This window comes from Cupressus sempervirens, chromosome 8, assembly GCF_028749045.1.
Source record: "Cupressus sempervirens isolate cs-2001-9-10 chromosome 8, ASM2874904v1, whole genome shotgun sequence".
Taxonomy (NCBI): domain Eukaryota; kingdom Viridiplantae; phylum Streptophyta; class Pinopsida; order Cupressales; family Cupressaceae; genus Cupressus; species Cupressus sempervirens.
In genome coordinates, this window is record NC_143125.1 from 796,940,231 (window position 1) to 796,960,088 (window position 19,858).

Consider the following 19,858-nt stretch of genomic DNA (forward strand, 5'->3'; position numbering starts at 1 on the left):
AAGGCATTTGGAGAGCTTACCATCTTGGCTTGCATTCTCTTGCACATTTCCTTTTGTTTTCTCATATATTTTATTTTGTCTTGTTTTGTTGAGTGCTCTTATTAGTTTAGTGTTCCATTGCATTACATTTCATAGCATACACCTACAACAAACTAAAGATGAAGAAGTTTGGTACTTTTAGGCCTATGAAGAAGAATGATTCAAGGAATTCATATAAGGAAAACTTGTTAGATGAAATCAATATTCCCCTTGCACTCAATATTGCATATTTTTAAATACACTGGGAAGGTGGAACTAAGGAGGAGCCAACATTGGAAGGAAGGAGTACTATAAACAAACAATATAAGGAATATATGGTGAAGTGGAAAGGAAGACCCATTGGAGACTCATCATAGTTATCCAAGGTAGAGTTAATGGTTTTATCTTTCCACAAATAGGAGAGACATGATGAGGTCACCTCACATAATACCCTTAGTATTTGATGTAGGAGAATCCAAGCGTGTAAGGGAAATCCTTCATCACCCACTAATATTTCTTTGCTACTAGTTTTATTTTTATTTTTTATTGAGATCTAATTGAAAACATCATTGATGAGAGAGATTGTTGAACTAGATTGAAAGAGGGAGATTGTTGAAGAAGACTATGTATTTCAATCATTGTTTTGTCACTAATGTCAAACCTACTATTTGCTGGTAAGATAACTACTTATAAGATTCAAGTACTATCACTTCGTTGATTGATGAAGAGGATTTGATCAAAAGATGTAATAGTAGCACCTAGAGGAAAGGTTGAGTTATGATTATATAATGAAATACAAGGATCAATTAAGATAGTGATGACATGATGTATTGATAATTTGCTTAAGGTTACAAAGGGTGGTTACACTTAGAAAGTTTAGAAGAACAAGTTACACAAAGTTTGTCTGCCAAGCTTAACCGAGTGGGTAGTAGATGCTGAGAAAATTCAATACAAGGCGAGTAGAAAAATTATTTGGAGCCAAGTAAAAGTTCATTCTAGTGTATGTCGAGTAGAATAGTTGATGCCGAGTAAAGTTTAGTTGACATCGAGCACCAATGGAGAATGAGCGGTAAAATATCTTAATTTCCTATTTATAGGAATGGCTGGTCATGAAGGAAGATTGTCATGTGCAAGAACCTAAGGGAGACAAGGAGTCAAGGGTCTTGCTTCATCAAGTGACCTAAGAGAAGAGTCTGTAATGGTATGCTAAGCAAGAAAGCTTAAGGAGATGAATTCTTAAAGGGTGAATAAGTTATCAGAGTTGCAAAGTATGAAGGCCAAGCAGAATTGAGGACTGAACAAAGATCTCTAATTTGCAAGTGAAGTTGCAAGTTGTATCAAATCAAAGCCTTACTGTTACTCTTAACAATTGTATCATTTTAGGGTAAATCTTTTGGATTAAGGTTGACCTAACAGTCATTTGTAAATCCTTTAAATGGGTGACATTCCAAGTGAATGGTCTAAAGTCCTCTAAAAAGGCTCACTCCTAACAGGGTGATTGAAATCCTTTAATAGGGTCACATTTAACAGTGTGTATTGTAACCTTTAATAGGGTTGGCTTTTCACAAGGCATCACTTCAGAAGAGTGAAAACAGTAGGATGTTACTAGTGTTTTTTCCCAAATTGGGTTTCCACTTAAATCATTGTGTCAAGTGTGTTGATGAATCTGTTATATTTCATGTTTTACATTTTTGCAAGTTGATTTGACCGTAACCTACAAGTTTTAGTAATTGCATAATCTTATGGATGCATGCATGGGTATAAATGTTCACTAAACTATGAAAATTTTTATTTAGACATCTAGACCTTGGATAATTGATTCACACCCCCCCCTCTCAATTATTCTAAAGTATTCCAACAATTGATATCTGAGCCATCTATTTAAGAGAACTAGTTTGAAAGTACTAGAAGCACAAAGATCAAGATGTCAAAAAGAGAAGTACTCAAGCTCAATAGAAATAACTTTCCTGCATGAAAAAGTTTGATGAAGCTACACCTTGGAGGACTTGGAGATCATGCACAATCTACTATTTTTGTGGAGCGTGTTTATCCTGTTAGTGCCCCAACTATTGAAGATATGAAGAAGAAGAAAGAACACAACTAGACAATGTTGGAGATTGCCTCTGCCCTAAGTTATGCCAAATTTGATGATATCAAAGTTATTGATAATTCCAAGAAAATGTGGGATGCCTGAACCACTATTTATGGAGGAGATGCAAATGTTCTTAGAGCCAAAGCTGAAAGTCTCAGAGGTAAGTTTGATAATATGAGAATGGAAGAAGGTGAGAATATTGCTCAATATGTTGAAAGTATAAAAGAAGTTGTCAATGCAATAAGAGGAGCTACTGGTAAGATAGATGATGATACTATACTAAGCAAAGTTTTGAGAACATTGCTACCTATATATGCTATCAAAGTTTCTGTAATTCAAGAACTAGGATGTATTCTAGGGAATAAACTATCACTTGAAGGTTTAGTAGGTAGACTCACTACTTTTGAGCTATCTAACTTTGATAATTACAAACCTAAAAAGATTGAATCTACTTTCAAAGCTAAGGTGTCATTAAAGTAACCTAATGAGAAGAAGAAGAAGAAGAAAAAGATGAAGTATGTGTCTAGTGACAATGATATAGATGAGGGGGATGTCAAATAGCTTGAAGCACTACTAGCAAGAAGATTCTACAAAGGTAAAGTAAAGTTCAAAGGTAAACCCATCATTTGTTTCAATTGCAATGAGGTTGATCATATTATTGCAAGATGTCTAGAAAAGAAGAACTACAAAGGTGGTGAAAAGTACAAGAGTAGAAGAGATGAAGACAAGAAAGATTACAAAGACAAAGGCAAGAAGTCTTGATAAATTGCTAAAGAGGAAAAAAAGGATGATTCTGATGAACATGATGATGAAGTGGTGTATGTTGCAATGAAGGAAAAATCTGATGAAGATGATGCAACTGCACTTATGACTTGTGTGGACAAGAATGATAGACGGATCATTGACAGTGCATGTTCACATCACATGACTAGAGACAAAAGTAAGTTCATTACCCTGAATTATTATGATGGAAATAGTGTAAGATTTGGTAATGATGCACCATGTTTGATAAAAGGAAAAGGTTCTATCAAACTCCCAAACAAGATTCTATGTGATAATGCTTACTATGTTGAAGGACTTAACTATTATTTGTTGAGTGTGTCACAACTAAATAATATGAGATGTAAGGTTGAATTTGAAAACAAGATTGCTAAGATATATGATGTAAGTGGGAAACTAATTGGAAAGGGTGATCAAACTAAAAGTAATATATTCTATCTTTATATAGAGGATGCTACCTACCCTATTGTAAAATTTGATGATGTATGGCTATGGCACGAGAGGCTATGTCATGTTAATTTTGACAAATTGGTTAGTATTAGTAACATGAAGAAAGTTAGAGGTTTACCTAAGTTGAAGAAGCCTAATAATGTAATTTGCAAACAATGTTAGTTAGGTAAAATGACAAAGTCAAGTTTTAAGAGTAAAACGTATACTTCTAAAGGAATACTAGAGATTATTCATACTGACTTGTGTGGACCAATTGATGTGCAAAGCTACAAGGGAGATACGTACATAATGTTATTTGTTTATGATTATTCTAGGATGATGATAGTTGTGTTTCTGAAATAGAAATCTGATGCTTTCTAAATATTTAAGTGGTACTTAGCAAGAGTTGAAAAGGAAATAGGTAAAAGTCTAAAGTTTTTGAGATCTGACAAAGGAGAATTCACATCAAATGATTTTAAGATGTTCTATAATGATAGAGGAATCAAAAGATACACATCTACCCCTAGAACCCCTTCACAAAATGGAATAGGTGAAAGGAGGAACATATCTACAATGGACTGTACTAGAACAATCATGATGGAGAAGAATGTTGCTTTGAAATACTAGAGAGAAGTTGTAAGTACAACTTTCTATACCTTGAAACATGTGCAAATCAAGAAAGGTACTCATTCAACATCTTTTGAACTATGGTATGGATACTCACCCAATGTAAAATGCTTTAAGGTACTTGGAAGCAGGTGTTACATTCTTAAAGATGTTAGGAATGACAAGCTTGATGCAAAAAGTGAAGAAGGTATATTCCTAGGATACTCCACAAGAAGTAAAGCTTATAAGTGTTTGATTACTAACACTAAAAAAATTGTAGAAAGTGCAAATATAAATTTTGATGAATATATAAAAGTGTATAAGGTTGAACCTATGAAAGAACCAAAAGAATACAAATCATTTGTATACTTTTAGGAAGGTATGCCTGTTGAAGAAGATGTTGTAAATCAAGTCACAATTCAACAACAAGTTATAGTGACTATCGAGTCACACCCTATGAATGTCAAGTTGCATTTAGGAACCGATCTACATTCAAATGTTGATTTACAAAGTGAAGTGGATGCACATTCTGATTCTAAGATTAGTATACATGAAAGAGAAGCTGAGATACCTGACAAAGATATGCATAGTTATTCTGAAGTTGAAAGACAAAATGAAGAAACAAGAGCTGAACCAAAATTGTCTAAGTATGTCAAAAGACATCATCCTGCTGATCAAATCATTCGAGATAAAGATGCTAGACCAATGAGAAGAAATAGATTGAGAAGTGAAACATGTTTGCTGAGTATGAAGGAGCCCAAATCAATAAGAGATGCATTAGAATATGTTGACTGGTACAAAGCCATGGAAGAAGAGATTGAAAAAATAAAGAAGAACAAAACATGGAGTTTAGTTCCTAGACCAGAAGACAAAAATGTGATTGGTACCAAGTGGATATTTAGAAATAAGTTAGATGAAAATGGTGAAGTCACAAGGAACAAAGCAAGATTAGTTTGCAAGGATTATGCACAAGAAAAAGGAATTGACTATGGAGAGACATTTGCCCCTATTGCTAGATTGGAAGGAGTAAGAACTCTACTTGCTTATTCTGCATACAAAGGTTTCAAAGTTTATCAGATCGATGTTAAATCTACATTTTTGAATGACATATTAGAAGAAGAAGTTTACATAAAACAACTAGAAGGTTTTGTTGATGTTAACAATAAGAAAATGGTATGTAAACTACACAAAGCTCTATATGGTTTGAAACAAGCACCAAGAGCATGGTATGAGAGACTTCATAATTATCTTGTGAAGATTGGATTTGAAAGGACTAATGATAACAACAATCTGTACATGAAGATAGAGAATGGAAAAGGTATTTTGTTGTCTAAAATATTTGTTGATGATATCATATTTGGAGGTCAAGATGCTTTATGTAAGGATTTTGCAAATTAGATGAAGCAAGACTTTGAAATGTCTATGTTTGGAGAGATCAATTTTTTTGTGGGTTTGCAAGTATATAAGATGAAATATGGTATGTCCATCACTCAGTCAAAGTATGTTAAGGAAATATTGAAAACATTTGGATTATAGGATTCCAAACTAGTAAGTGCACCTATGGTGACAGGACACAAGTTGTCAAAGAATGATGATTCAGCTGCACCTATGGTGACAGGGCAGAAGTTGTCAAAGAATGATGATTCAGCTGAGGTAAATCAAACATTGTACAGGTCTATGCTTGATAAATTGCAATATGTAGTACATAACAGACTTGATATTGCATTATCTATAGGGATAGTTGCAAGATTCTCTGCTAATTCCAAAGAGAATCATTTAATGGCTGTAAAGAGAATAATGAGATATCTAAAAGGAACATAAGAGTTTGGTCTATACTACAAGAAGAATGAAAAATTTGAATTGAGAGCCTATACTAATGCTAATTGGGCTAGAAATGTTGATGACAAAAAGAGCACCAGTAGAGGAGCATTTTTCTTAGGTAAGAGACTAGTTATATGGACTAGTAAGAAACAAAATTGTACTTCACAATTTACTACTGAAGTTGAATAAGTTGCTGCTATTATAAATTGCACAAACATTGTATGGATCAAACAGCTACTCAAAGGTATGAAGGAAGAAATCACATAACTAGTGATATTTTATTGTGATAATACAAGTGTTATCAATATATCAAAGAATCCAGTGATGCACACAAAGACTAAGCACATTCCAATCAAGTATCATTACCTAGGACAGTTAGTTCAAGATAAAGCGGTGAAGATGGAATATGTTAACACAAAGGAACAAATTGATGATATCTTCACAAAAGAATTAACTAAGGATGCTCATGAGTATCTAAGAGGTAATATCTGAGTAACGAGTGGAGTTCCCTACATCAAACAAGTTGATGTTCATATGTTACACATTGATGCAGAGGATCTTACTTTAGGAGCTGCTTAAAATAATCCCAGAGTTGAAACTTCAAATCAATCACAAGTAAGGTGACAGAGGGAGAAATTGAAGAAACTAAAAAAGCCTATATCTGCATATTTAAGAGAACAAGTTTTTGCATTATTGTCAACGAGGGAGATATTCTTCTCATCAAGCTAGTATGTATAATCACAGAGGGAGATATCAAGAGAACGTTGTCAAAAAGATGGAGAGTGTTACTGATCTTAGAAGAAGTTAATTGATGAAATTGTTGATCAGAAGAGAACACAAGTATGATGAGGGAGATAGAGAAGAATATAAGAAAGAGGGAGAAATCCTAATCTACCTAGTCAGAGGGAGATAGAATAAGATGGAGTTATAAGAAAGAATTTTTTAACCTAATTTGAAGATGGAAGTTGTTGATAGAGGGAGAGATATCAATATAAGTTTTCTTTTTGGCATTGTCTTACTATTTTAATCTAGTCTATTTGGTTGAACAAAGGTGTTTGCCATTTGGTTGATTTGGTTGATTAGTTTGGTTTTCCATCAATGCAAAAGAGGGAGATTGTTGAGATCTAATTGAAAAGATCATTGATGAGAGAGATTTTTGAACTAGATTGAAAGAGGAAGATTGTTGAAGAAGAGTATGTGTTTTAATCATTGTTTTGTCACTGATGTCAAACCTGCTATTTGCTAGTAAGACAATTGCTTATAAGATTCAAGTATTATCACTTAGTTGATTGATGAAGAAGATTTCATCAAAAGATGTAACAATAGCACCTAGAGGAAAGGTTGAGTTATGATTATATAATGAAGTACAAGGATCAATTAAGACAATGATGACATGATGCATTGATAATCTACTTAAGGTTACAAAGGCTAGTTACACTTAGAAATTTTAGAAGAACAAGTTACACAAAGTTTGTTTGCCAAGCTTGACCGAGTGGATAGTAGGTGCCGAGAAAAGTCAGTACAAGCCAAGCAAAAAAATTAGTTGGAGCCAAGTAAAAGTTCATTCTAGTGTATGTTGAGTAGAACAATTGATGTTGAGTAAAGTTTAGTTGATGCCAAGCACCAGTGGAGAATGAGTGGTAAAATATCTTAATTTCCTATTTATAGGAATGGCTGGTCATGAAGCAAGATTGTCATGTGTGAGAGCCTAAGGGAGACAAGGAGTCAAGGGTTTTGCTTCATCAAGTGACCTAAGAAAAGAGTTTGTAATTGCATGTTAAGAAAGAAGGCTTAAGGAGATGAATGCTTGAAGAGTGAACAAGCTATCAGAGTTACAAAGTATGAAGGCCAAGCAAAATTGAGGACTAATTAGAGATCTGTAATCTGCAAGTGAAGTTGTAAGTTGTATCAGATCAAAGCCTTACTATTACTCTCTAACAATTGTATCAGTTTAGTGTAAATTCTTTGGATTAAGGTTGACCTAACAGTCATTTGTAAATCATGTAACTAGGTGACATTCCAAGTGAATGGTCTAAAGTCCTCTAACAAGGGCCACTCCTAACAGGGTGATTGAAATCCTTTAACAGGGTCACATTTAATAGTGTGTATTGTAACCTTTAATAGGGATGTAGTGCCTCTCGTGTATGCAGTCTGTACCTTGTCTATTTTGAGTCGAGACATACTTGATACTCTTATTGATATTTGTACTTTGAGATGACCTAAGGATCAAATTTCATACTTTGATTTCCGTACCATAGATGCTTTGTTGCTATGTTGTTCAGTTTATCATATTTGCATGTTGATGCTATTTTGAGATGACAATAGATCTATGATATATGATTATCTGGTTATATGATGTATTGGACACATCTGTGGTTTTTGTGATGTGATGGATCTTATGCTTTGGTTATTTACTTCATTCTCGTCTTTTATGCTTAATGCGAATGTGAGTGGTGTAAATGGATTAATGAGTTATTTAATGCTTTAATTGCTTCGGCTATTATGTTATATGCAATTGCACTTGATCGGGTGTTTTAGTGTGCATGAATTATATCCCTGGCAGTAGCACATGGAGATAGTGATCTAGCTATTCATATTTTGCCAATGTCGCTCTTGTATGGTCAAAGTATCCTTATTTAGTTGTTTTAAATTAAAACCTTTCGGTGATTAGTAAATCTGAACTCATCTACATTATGTGATTAGACCAGTGAGCATGTCTGTGCATTTAGAAGTTCGCATTTGTCACGAAAGTGTTAAGTGATTTTTTGTGATTTTGGGTTTTCGGGTTTTAAATCTTTTCGGATTTAATTTCGAGCAACTTTTCCTTAGGTGAATTTCCATTACGGATAATAACATGTTTTTGTTTGGGTCAATTTGGAGTTTAACTATTCTAGCTAGCTATTTTCCATAATCAACTATTCACTCAAAATGAATAAGTATTGGAAAAGTGAATTCATTATTCACTTCTCACATTTTGGAAATTGAATTTAGAGAGAAAATTTGGGAATCCTCTTCTGAAGGATTATTGTTTTGTTCGTTGTGGGAGCTATGAGCGTGGGATCTATGCAAGGTTGGTCTCATTGGATTTGGCTTGAGGAGTTCTTGCTTTGCCGTGAGTTTTAGCAATTTTGGCGAATTGTTTATTTTATTTTGCGAGTTTTTGTTTCGGCCCCTTTTGCTGTCAAGTAGGGCCTTCCCGTTTTAATTTTTTTGCTTTGTTTCTACTTTCGTTTCTTGTAGAAATATGTTAGGAGGTTAAGAACTAGTGTTCTCCTCTATTTTTGTTTGCTAGTTCGACCAAGTTGGTCGAGTATGAATGTTTTCCCTATTTTTGAAATGGGGTTTTGGGGTTTCGAGCCGTTATGTTGTCATTTTTGCATACAGTGTCCAATTCCTTTTATTTTTGGATTTTTGGGGTTTTTGAACCCAAAGGCCAAATGGGTTTTAATTTTGGAATTTTTCCAAAATTTGGGGTTTTTACCTCATTTTGTGCGTCGCCCTATTTTCTCGACACATTGTGGTTCATGGATCTGGATGATCCGTTTGGATACCAATCGGGACACTTTTGCATCTTTTGTTGCATTGGGATGTGTGTAGCATCCATCATCCCGATTATGTTTCGGTTGATTGACTTCTATTTGCATTCTCATCCTGTCCTTGTGTATGATCTTTGTGATGGTGGTGTGCCACACACATGTACATCTGTCGGGTGACGACAGGGCCCAATCTTCCATGGTACTTCCAAAATTTGTGATCATTGGGGTTGGGTTGGGAGTTTGCATGCCTACGGGCACTCATCGCTAGATGAGCATGGGTAGGGTAGGGTAGCATATGGTGGGGGCTTCTATCTCGCAGCCTGGTGTCATGACACCATAGGGTTGGCAGAGGGAGCTTTATATAAGTGATAACTAAAATAAACATTGGGTGGTAATAACATTAAAGATAATAAAATGGTACTTTTGTGTATTGGCCTTTCGTTGAGGGAGTTGAGCTACACAGTGTATTGGCCTTTTGTTGAGGGAGTTGAGCTACACAGATCCGAGTTTGGGCTTTTAATGCCAAGCGACTCTCCATGATGTCAATCCCTACTTAGTAGCCCATTGAGATGTCTGACCAAGACCTGTAGTTTTGCATTGTCTATGTCTTGGGTTCAGTCATCATACTGCCTGGCGTGAGTGTTAGCCAGGGATGTTTGTTTTGTGTGTGTTTGTGGTTGGATCATTATCTCCATCAGCATGGCAGGTGTGGACCTACACGTGCCATGTGGTTGGAAGGCATAGCTACCTTCACCACTGCTAGGAATTGGTGTACAAAGACGGTCTTGAGCTTAGTATGACTGTTGCTGGATGTTTTCGCTTGGTACTTTAGTCTTCAGAGTATGATTCCTTATGATTTATGCTTTCATTGGGATGCTTGTTTATTATGTATAGATGATGTTAGTTTGATGCATTTCCTTATGATGACGATTAGCGTATGTTAGATGATGTTATCTCATGCTTTACTAATAGCATGTTATATTTCCTTATGATTGTTGTAGCATGTTTAGTAGTCACGTTCTTGTTATGATAGCATTGATGATTCGATCAATGGCTTGGGACGTTATGTGTGGGGGATGGCTGGGACCCACAATGGTCTTATGATGCCATTGATGGTTGGGAGGAACTACGTACTTAGTTGTTTCTTCAGTACTTTGTGATGTTATTTTTGTATATTGTGATGTTGCTTTCAGTACACTGTGATGTTCCTTTTGTTCTTTCCCTTTGATGTATGATTTAGATGGTTAGATTTTGGCTTTTTGTCTTTCAGTTTGTCGAGTGTTTTTGCCTCAAGATGTGGATCTGGTACTCCCCAATGTGGAGGTTTTTATCTATGTTTTAGCTGCTTGTTTGTCCTTAGAGTTTTTTTTTTCCTGGGCGACTATGTGTCAGCATGGTGTGATACAATATAGTGTCACATGCCCATTTGAGAAATGTCGTACGATACTTTAAAGTATCACACACCCTCAGAAGAAATGTCATATGATACACTTCCAATATCGCACACCCTTTGGAGAAGTATCGCTCAACCCCTGATTGTGTCGCCCTCCTGGAGAAATGTCGCGCGATACTAGTAAAGTATCGCACAGTGCTGATAAAGTGTCACACAATTTTTATGAAACCTGTGCGGGTGGGCAGCGGGCACTTTTCAGTCCGATTCAAACTTTTCAAGGATGGTTTGGGGTACCCTCTTAGGTGTTCTTCAATCCCTTGGTGGTGCAATTTGAAATTTAGTTGTGTCTTTTTCGTAGTTCGTTCTTCGAGGTTTAAAATATATCTTTTAAGTATAAGTTATTTTAATATATGCGACGATTCATTTGAGATGGGTTTCAGACCTCTTCGGGCTAAGATAAAGATTCTAGGAAATTTCAGGGCTTCAGAATTTAGACTTAGCCAATTTTTAGGAGTTTGTTTTGATCTTTAGCTTGTTTGATCTCTTATGTTTTCTTGTTTGTGTTTTGGTTAGTGGTGACGTTTAGAGATCTGTTGGGTGCCAGGATGGTCGTTAAGTCTTCTGTTGCGATTTGTGTGATCCGTGTATGTTGTTGTCATGTGCACTTACACTTGTTTTAAAAAAATAAAAAAAATTTGGCTTGTTTTTCATCCTTGTTCCAATGATCTCCGAGTGGGGCATTACATGGCTTTTCATAGGGCATCACTTCAGAAGAGTGAAAAGAGTAGCATGTTAGTGTGGTTTTTCCCAAATTGGGTTTTGATGTAAATCATTGTGTTAAGTGTGTTGATGAATCTATCATGTTTCATGCTTTACATTTCTGCAAGTTGATTTAACAATAACCTACAAGTTTTAGTGATTGCATAATCTTATGGATGCATGCATGGGTATAAATGTTTTATGGGTTCACTAAGCTGTGAAAAGTTTTATTTATACATTTTGACCTTGGATAACTGATTCACCCCCGCCCCCCCACTTCTTAGTTATTCTAAAGTATTCCAAAAAATTTAGATACCCCTTTATGAAAATAAGAAAATTTCAACTTGCAGAATTACCCTGCAACATTTTTTAGGTCAACCTATTATTCTCAATAAGTTTCAATTTGAAGGTAGATGAGGACAAAGATTTATAAGAAGCTTCCAAATGGAAAATTAAGCACTCTAGCAAAATAATATGGCAACAATTATTCACCATTTGAAATTTATAATTATTTTAGTTTCCCAAAAATCTTTTAAAATCTTTGAGCCAAGTTCAAGGTACTAAATGGCGAATGGGTGGAGCACATTTTAGGGGCACAACTCACTCAAAGATCTTTGCTTTCCTTTAAATTGGATAACTTTTCAAAAATGTCCCTATTTTTAGATTTGTCTCAATTTTAATTTCAAAATTTAATTTTTGGCACCCAAATGCCAAAATTTGAAAATTGTAATTGTAATTTTGGTTGTAAACCAAACTTATCTTCAAGTTTTGGAGCAGCGAGTTTTGGAGAAGAAAATTTGGATTGGGGAGAGTGTTGTTTGCATAACTCATGTAAGCTATAAACTATTACAACCTATGAGGAATGTATTTTATTTCTTGTTTATAATCTCATTGTAATATAATTTTCTTTTAGTTAGATAATAGACAACGTGGTTTTTGTCCCTTTACTATGTCCTTCCCAGTCTCAGTTTCCTTCCCTCATCAAGAGATGTGTCTCTCCAACATGGTTTCAACTTTTCCACCTCATCTATTTGGCGAAACACACATATTGTATATATAATGGATAAATTTTGCTTTGAATTTATCCAAGTTTTTATATTTTTATGTTTGTTGGTCAAAAAAGGCATCAACAAAGTGGGAGATCTATGAGGTTTCAAAACTCTTGATTGGCTACCATAGTATGATGTTAGACTCTAGTTTAATTTGAACAACAAGTACATGTATTTTTTGGTCTTTGGAATATCTTTAGTACCTTTGGAATTATCTATAAAGAGACCTAATTTAATGCAACTTCTTCGAAGAGTGGCTATGGTTTTCAACATATGCTTTCTTGTTTTCTCCATTGAAAAAGAGATACATGTATAGTATAGAAACTTGTTTAAACAATAAATGAAGTTATAAATCTAGTGATTTTTTTGGGACCAAACTCCTTTTTCAAATGTAGAAGTCAAGAATTAATCTAGAAGCCCAATTAATGGCTTGGAAGATACTAAATTACAAATTGTTGGTTGGTGGCAAGTTGAAGTGTATTATGATTCAACCCATCAATTGTCCTTTTTGCCAAAAAAATCTAAAGACATAGAACACAATTTTGGGGATGCCAATTTGAAAATAAATTCTACAACTCCATCTTTCACTTTTTTCCTAATATTTTTTTTATCATAACCTTAACTGGAAAGAGGTGTTTATTGGAATTGGGATTCAAAACAATGTTACTATAGGAGAAACTATTTTATTGCTCTTATGGTGAATACGATTTCAAGGATTCTACCAATTTCTATGATCATCAACAATTTGCATTTCTATTAAAATTTAACTGTGAACATATTTTATCGTCTTACTTGTCTCTTCTCTCATGTCCACATAGACTCAAGGAAGATCTTAAAGAAAAAATATCAAATTCAATATATCCAACATCATATTGATCCACTAATGAAAAATTAAAGGATTGGTGTGCCTCATAAACTTCGACCTTTTATCTAAAATTTGAATAAATTTTGTTCTTGATCATGCTTATATTTTCATCTTTATGTACAACTATTCTATGCATTTGAATAATTATTTTTTTATACTGATGGTTTTATTTCAATCAGTTATTTGTATTGCTAGAATAATTGTTTGTGCTTGTCTATTTTTTGTTATACCAATATATTTATAGCTTTATGCAACTTTGATATGTACAACTTATTATTTCTTGGAGGTATCCATGCTAGCATAACCTTTTGCACATGAATCTTCTTAACACACTATGTAGCTACATTACCTATATTATAACATCAATGACATTATATTGGTATATCTTCATAATCTATAATTTGATTCTAACATCCATATTTGATGTCTAGGGAGATCTCAACATAGAGATTCTTATATATGCATGTTGGAAATATGGAAGGAGTAATTGAGGGGGGGTGAATTAGTTACCACTAAAATAAATCCCAAATCCCTTGGATGTCAACAATAAAATTTAGAGTGAGAAAACTGATTGTTGTTGTTACTCGATAAACACACAAAAAATGTTGTAACTCGGTAAACACACAAAAAATGTTGTAACTCGGTAAACACACATAAAATGTTGTAACTCAGTATATGCAGAGTGTGAATTACTTTTAGTAGATCTCAAAACATTAACAGTAATTAATTTACAAGCATAAGAGAAATGACATGAACACATGAGACGCCAGGATTTAACGTGGAAACCCAAATTGGGAAAAACCACCAATATAATTAGTTACTATTTTTCACTCTTCTAGAAGTGAGCCCTGTTAGGAGTCAACCCTATTAAAGGTTACAAAACACATTGTTAGGTGTGACCTTGTTAGAGGATTTAATCACCCTACTAGAAGTGGCCTTGCAAGAGGTCTTAAAATAATTCAATGGAATTGCCACCTTGTTAGAGGATTTATAATTGGCTGTTAAACCAACTTTGTTAAGAGATTTTAGATCACTACTATAATGGTTAGAAAGTAACAATGAAATGACCTGATTGTGATGCAATTGAATCGTTGAATCTAGATCTCTTTTCTGCTTATACTTTGATCCTTCCTGATTGAATATTACTTTTCTACTCCATAAGGATACTTGCTTATCCTTCAAGTTTGCTCCCTCTCTTTCCTTTTTCAATTCAATCAACACACTTGCACACACACTTGAAAATCACAACTTGACCTTATATGTATATCATCCAGATTGTCAAGTCGGCTCATTACAAATTAGAGTGACCAATAATCATTACCATAGTTGGCTATAACCAATACTTGAAATAGTTAAGCTTCATATGCCAAATTAAAAAAATCCTTCATTAGCTAACTCTACATGGTAAACACTAGTTCTAAGACGATTTCTTGTGTTAACCAACATAAGCTCGATTAACATTGCAAACTTGCAAAAATTCTTTGGTAACCAAGTGAACTCGGTTAGCACTAACTTTCTCCAACTTTCCTTTGTTAACCATGTGAACTCGGTTAACATTATTTTTGTCATAGTTTCCTTTGATGTCTGAGTGAGTTCTGTAGACACTATCTTCGTAGAGTAAACTTCAAGAATGTTCAGTAGACAAGAAAAACTGTCTTACTAACCAAGTGAGCTCGGTAAGCACTAATTGAAAACGGATACGGTATTTGTGTGACATCAAAGACAACACACAATTAAACAATTGTATCCAACAATCTCCCTCTTTGGCATTGATGGCAACACAACATGTCATAGCACAATGAAATTTGACAACAAAATTCATTTGATAGAACATTTCTCCCTCTTTGATTTTACACAAGAACTTATTCTTTTATGCAATAATCTCCCTCTATGAAGGAATGACATAACTTATCCCTCTTGAAATGACAAAAACAAATTTAGAAAGATATGATAGTAATCTTCTCCCTCTTTGACAACACATGCCAAAGACAACACATACCAAATTAATATCAATGTACCTTGAGTACTGATTCATATGCAATATTCTCTTGACTATGATGCATCAATTGATTGATCTTCAACTTGATTCATGTTGATGCATCACTAAAACTTCACTTAATGAGCTTTAGATAGGGGAATGACCCCTAACTCACCTCTTAGATACATGAATGCATCCTTAGGTAATGGCTTGGTAAATATGTCTGCAATCTGTTCTTTTGTATGGACATATTCCAATCTGATTTCTTTATCCTACACCAATTCTTTGACAAAATGATATTTTATAGCAATGTTCTTAGTTTTGGAGTGCATCACTAGGTTCTTTGATATGCTAATTGCACTGGTATTATCACAAAACATGACTACTGGCTCTTTGATTTCAACCTTCATTCATTCTAGCAATTGTTTGAACCAAACAATGTTAGAACAATTTATTGCTTGCTGCTACATACTCTGCTTCTGCCTTGGATTGAGATGTGTAGTTTTGCTTCTTGCTTGTCCAAGATACCAACCTTTTTCCAAGAAAGAAAGCTCCACCACTTGTGCTTTTTCTATCATCAAGATTTCCTGCCCAATCAACATCAGTGAATACCTTTAGGTCTAGGTTTCCTCCAAGTTTGTACCATAAGTCATAGTCCTCAGTACCTTTTAGATATCTCAAAATTATTTTGATTGCCATCATATGATTTTCTTGGGGTTTAGCTGAGAATCTTGCCACTATCCCAACTGCTAAGGCTATATTAGGCCTTGTGTGAACTACATAATGTAATTTTCCAATCATTGATCTGTATAAGGTCTGATCTACTTCTTTGGAGTCATCATCTTTGGTAAGCTTGAGTCCAGTACACATAGGGGTACCAACTGGTTTATAATCTTCCATACCAAACTTCTTGAGTATTGCTTTTATATACTTGGATTGGGTGATATAGATACCATTCTTGTTTTGTTGTATCTACAATCCAACAAAGAATTTTATTTCACCAAACATAGACATCTCAAACTCTTTGTTCATTTGTTTTGAAAATGCTTTGCATAGATCATCATTTCCTGTAAATAGAGTATCTTCCACAAATATCTCTGCCAATAGAATTTTGTTATTTGGTCCTGCCTTGATGTACAGACTACTGTTATCATTTGTTCTCTGAAAACCAATCTGTATCAAGTAGTTATGTATTCTTTCATACCATGCTCCAAGAGCTTGTTTGAGACCATATAGTGCTTTGTGTAATTTACAGACCATGTCCCTTTCGTTAGGATCAACAAAACCTTCTGGTCGTTCAATGCAGACTTCATCAAGAATTCCATTCAGAAATGCAAATTTAACATCTATTTGATATACTTTGAATCCTATTTGACCACTTGTGCTTTTTCTATCATCAAGATTTCCTGCCCAATCAACATCAGTGAATACCTTTAGGTCTAGGTTTCCTCCAAGTTTGTACCATAAGTCATAGTCCTCAGTACCTTTTAGATATCTCAAAATTATTTTGATTGCCATCATATGATTTTCTTGGGGTTTAGCTGAGAATCTTGCCACTATCCCAACTGCTAAGGCTATATTAGGCCTTGTGTGAACTACATAATGTAATTTTCCAATCATTGATCTGTATAAGGTCTGATCTACTTCTTTGGAGTCATCATCTTTGGTAAGCTTGAGTCCAGTACACATAGGGGTACCAACTGGTTTAGAATCTTCCATACCAAACTTCTTGAGTATTGCTTTTATATACTTGGATTGGGTGATATAGATACCATTCTTGTTTTGTTGTATCTACAATCCAACAAAGAATTTTATTTCACCAAACATAGACATCTCAAACTCTTTGTTCATTTGTTTTGAAAATGCTTTGCATAGATCATCATTTCCTATAAATAGAGTATCTTCCACAAATATCTCTGCCAATAGAATTTTGTTATTTGGTCCTACCTTGATGTACAAACTACTGTTATCATTTGTTCTCTGAAAACCAATCTGTATCAAGTAGTTATGTATTCTTTCATACCATGCTCCAAGAGCTTGTTTGAGACCATATAGTGCTTTGTGTAATTTACAGACCATGTCCCTTTCGTTAGGATCAACAAAACCTTCTGGTCGTTCAATGTAGACTTCTTCATCAAGAATTCCATTCAGAAATGCAAATTTAACATCTATTTGATATACTTTGAATCCTATTTGACCACTTGTGCTTTTTCTATCATCAAGATTTCCTGCCCAATCAACATCAGTGAATACCTTTAGGTCTAGGTTTCCTCCAAGTTTGTACCATAAGTCATAGTCCTCAGTACCTTTTAGATATCTCAAAATTATTTTGATTGCCATCATATGATTTTCTTGGAGTTTAGCTGAGAATCTTGCCACTATCCCAACTGCTAAGGCTATATTAGGCCTTGTGTGAACTACATAATGTAATTTTCCAATCATTGATCTGTATAAGGTCTGATCTACTTCTTTGGAGTCATCATCTTTGGTAAGCTTGAGTCCAGTACACATAGGGGTACCAACTGGTTTAGAATCTTCCATACCAAACTTCTTGAGTATTGCTTTTATATACTTGGATTGGGTGATATAGATACCATTCTTGTTTTGTTGTATCTACAATCCAACAAAGAATTTTATTTCACCAAACATAGACATCTCAAACTCTTTGTTCATTTGTTTTGAAAATGCTTTGCATAGATCATCATTTCCTGTAAATAGAGTATCTTCCACAAATATCTCTGCCAATAGAATTTTGTTATTTGGTCCTGCCTTGATGTATAGACTACTGTTATCATTTGTTCTCTGAAAACCAATCTGTATCAAGTAGTTATGTATTCTTTCATACCATGCTCCAAGAGCTTGTTTGAGACCATATAGTGCTTTGTGTAATTTACAGACCATGTCCCTTTCGTTAGGATCAACAAAACCTTCTAGTCGTTCAATGTAGACTTCTTCATCAAGAATTCCATTCAAAAATGCAAATTTAACATCTATTTGATATACTTTGAATCCTCTATGATCTGCATATGCAAGTAGGGTCCTAACACCTTCTAATCTTGCAACAGGAGCAAAAGTCTCATCATAATCAATTCCTTCTTCTTGAGAATACCCTTTACACACTAATCTAGCTTTGTTTCTTGATACTTGTCCATCTTCATTCAGCTTATTTTTGAATACCCATTTTGTTCCAATCACATTTTTATCTTTAGGCCTCGAAACAAGAGTCCAAGTTTTGTTCTTTTCTATTTGTTCATTGCTTCAATCCAACTTTCATTTTCTATAGCATCCTTACCACTTCTAGGTTCAAAATCAGCAAGTAAACATGTACCTTTCAATATGCTTCGTGTCATAGTACCTTCTGATTTATCTCTAATAATCTAATCGGGTGCATGATGCCTTCTGACATATTTGGCCAATACAGGTTCTTTTCCTTTTGAATGAATTGTACAGTCTTCATTTTGAATTTCAACTTTAGGCTCAGGTCGTTTAGACTCGATAGGCATTGGCTCAGTAGCTTCAGAATGTGACTCAAGTTCTTGTGACTTGGTTTGTACTTCTTGCAACTTGGTAGCTATGGAGGACTCGGGAGGTGAAGTCACCTTATTGTTAGATGCGCCTGGCAATGTATCAGGTTTGAAGTAAACAAATATTTTGTAATCTTTTGGTTCCCTTTTGCTTTGTTCTTCAGTCTTTTCTGCAAACTCATCAATTCTCACATGTGCACTTTCTATGATTTTATGAGTAGACAAATTCAAGCATCTGTATGCCTTACTTCTGCAAGAATATCCTAAGAATATACAGGTTCATCACCTTTGACATCAAACTTGCCTTTTCTAGATTGTTTCAATATATAACATTTACTGCCAAACACTTTTAGGTAACTTACATTGGATTTGTAACCATACCATAACTCATAGGGAGTTTTATGTGAGTCCTTCTTCGACTGAACTTGGTTCAAAGTATGAATTGTAGTGTTGATGGCTTCCTTCCAGTATTTGATAGCAACATTCTTTTCAATCATTAGAGTTCTTGCACAATCCATGATGGATCTATTTCTTCTTTCAGCTATTCCATTTTGCTCAGGAATACTAGGGGTTGATACTTGCCTTTTGATTCCTCTTTCAATGCAAAAATTATTGAATTCATTAGAGATGAATTCACCACCTCGTGTCTAACCTTAAGCTTTTCAATCTTTTTCATGTTTATTTTTCTACTCTTGCTAGATACCATTTGAATTTCTCAAATGCTTCTGACTTTTCTCTAAGATACATAACAGTCATCATTCTAGAGTAGTCATCAACAAAAATAATAAAGAATTTTTCTCCACTATAACTTTCTATTCCAATGGGTCCACATAGGTTAGTATGCACAATTTCTAGGACATCTTCAAATTGATAGTTTTTCCTCTTAGAACTAGTCATTCCCATTTTGCCAATTTGAGAATTTTTGCATAGTCCGACATCTGGTTTCGTCAAACTAGGGATACCTCTTACTTTTCTAAATTTTCTTATCTTGACCATATTATCAAAGTT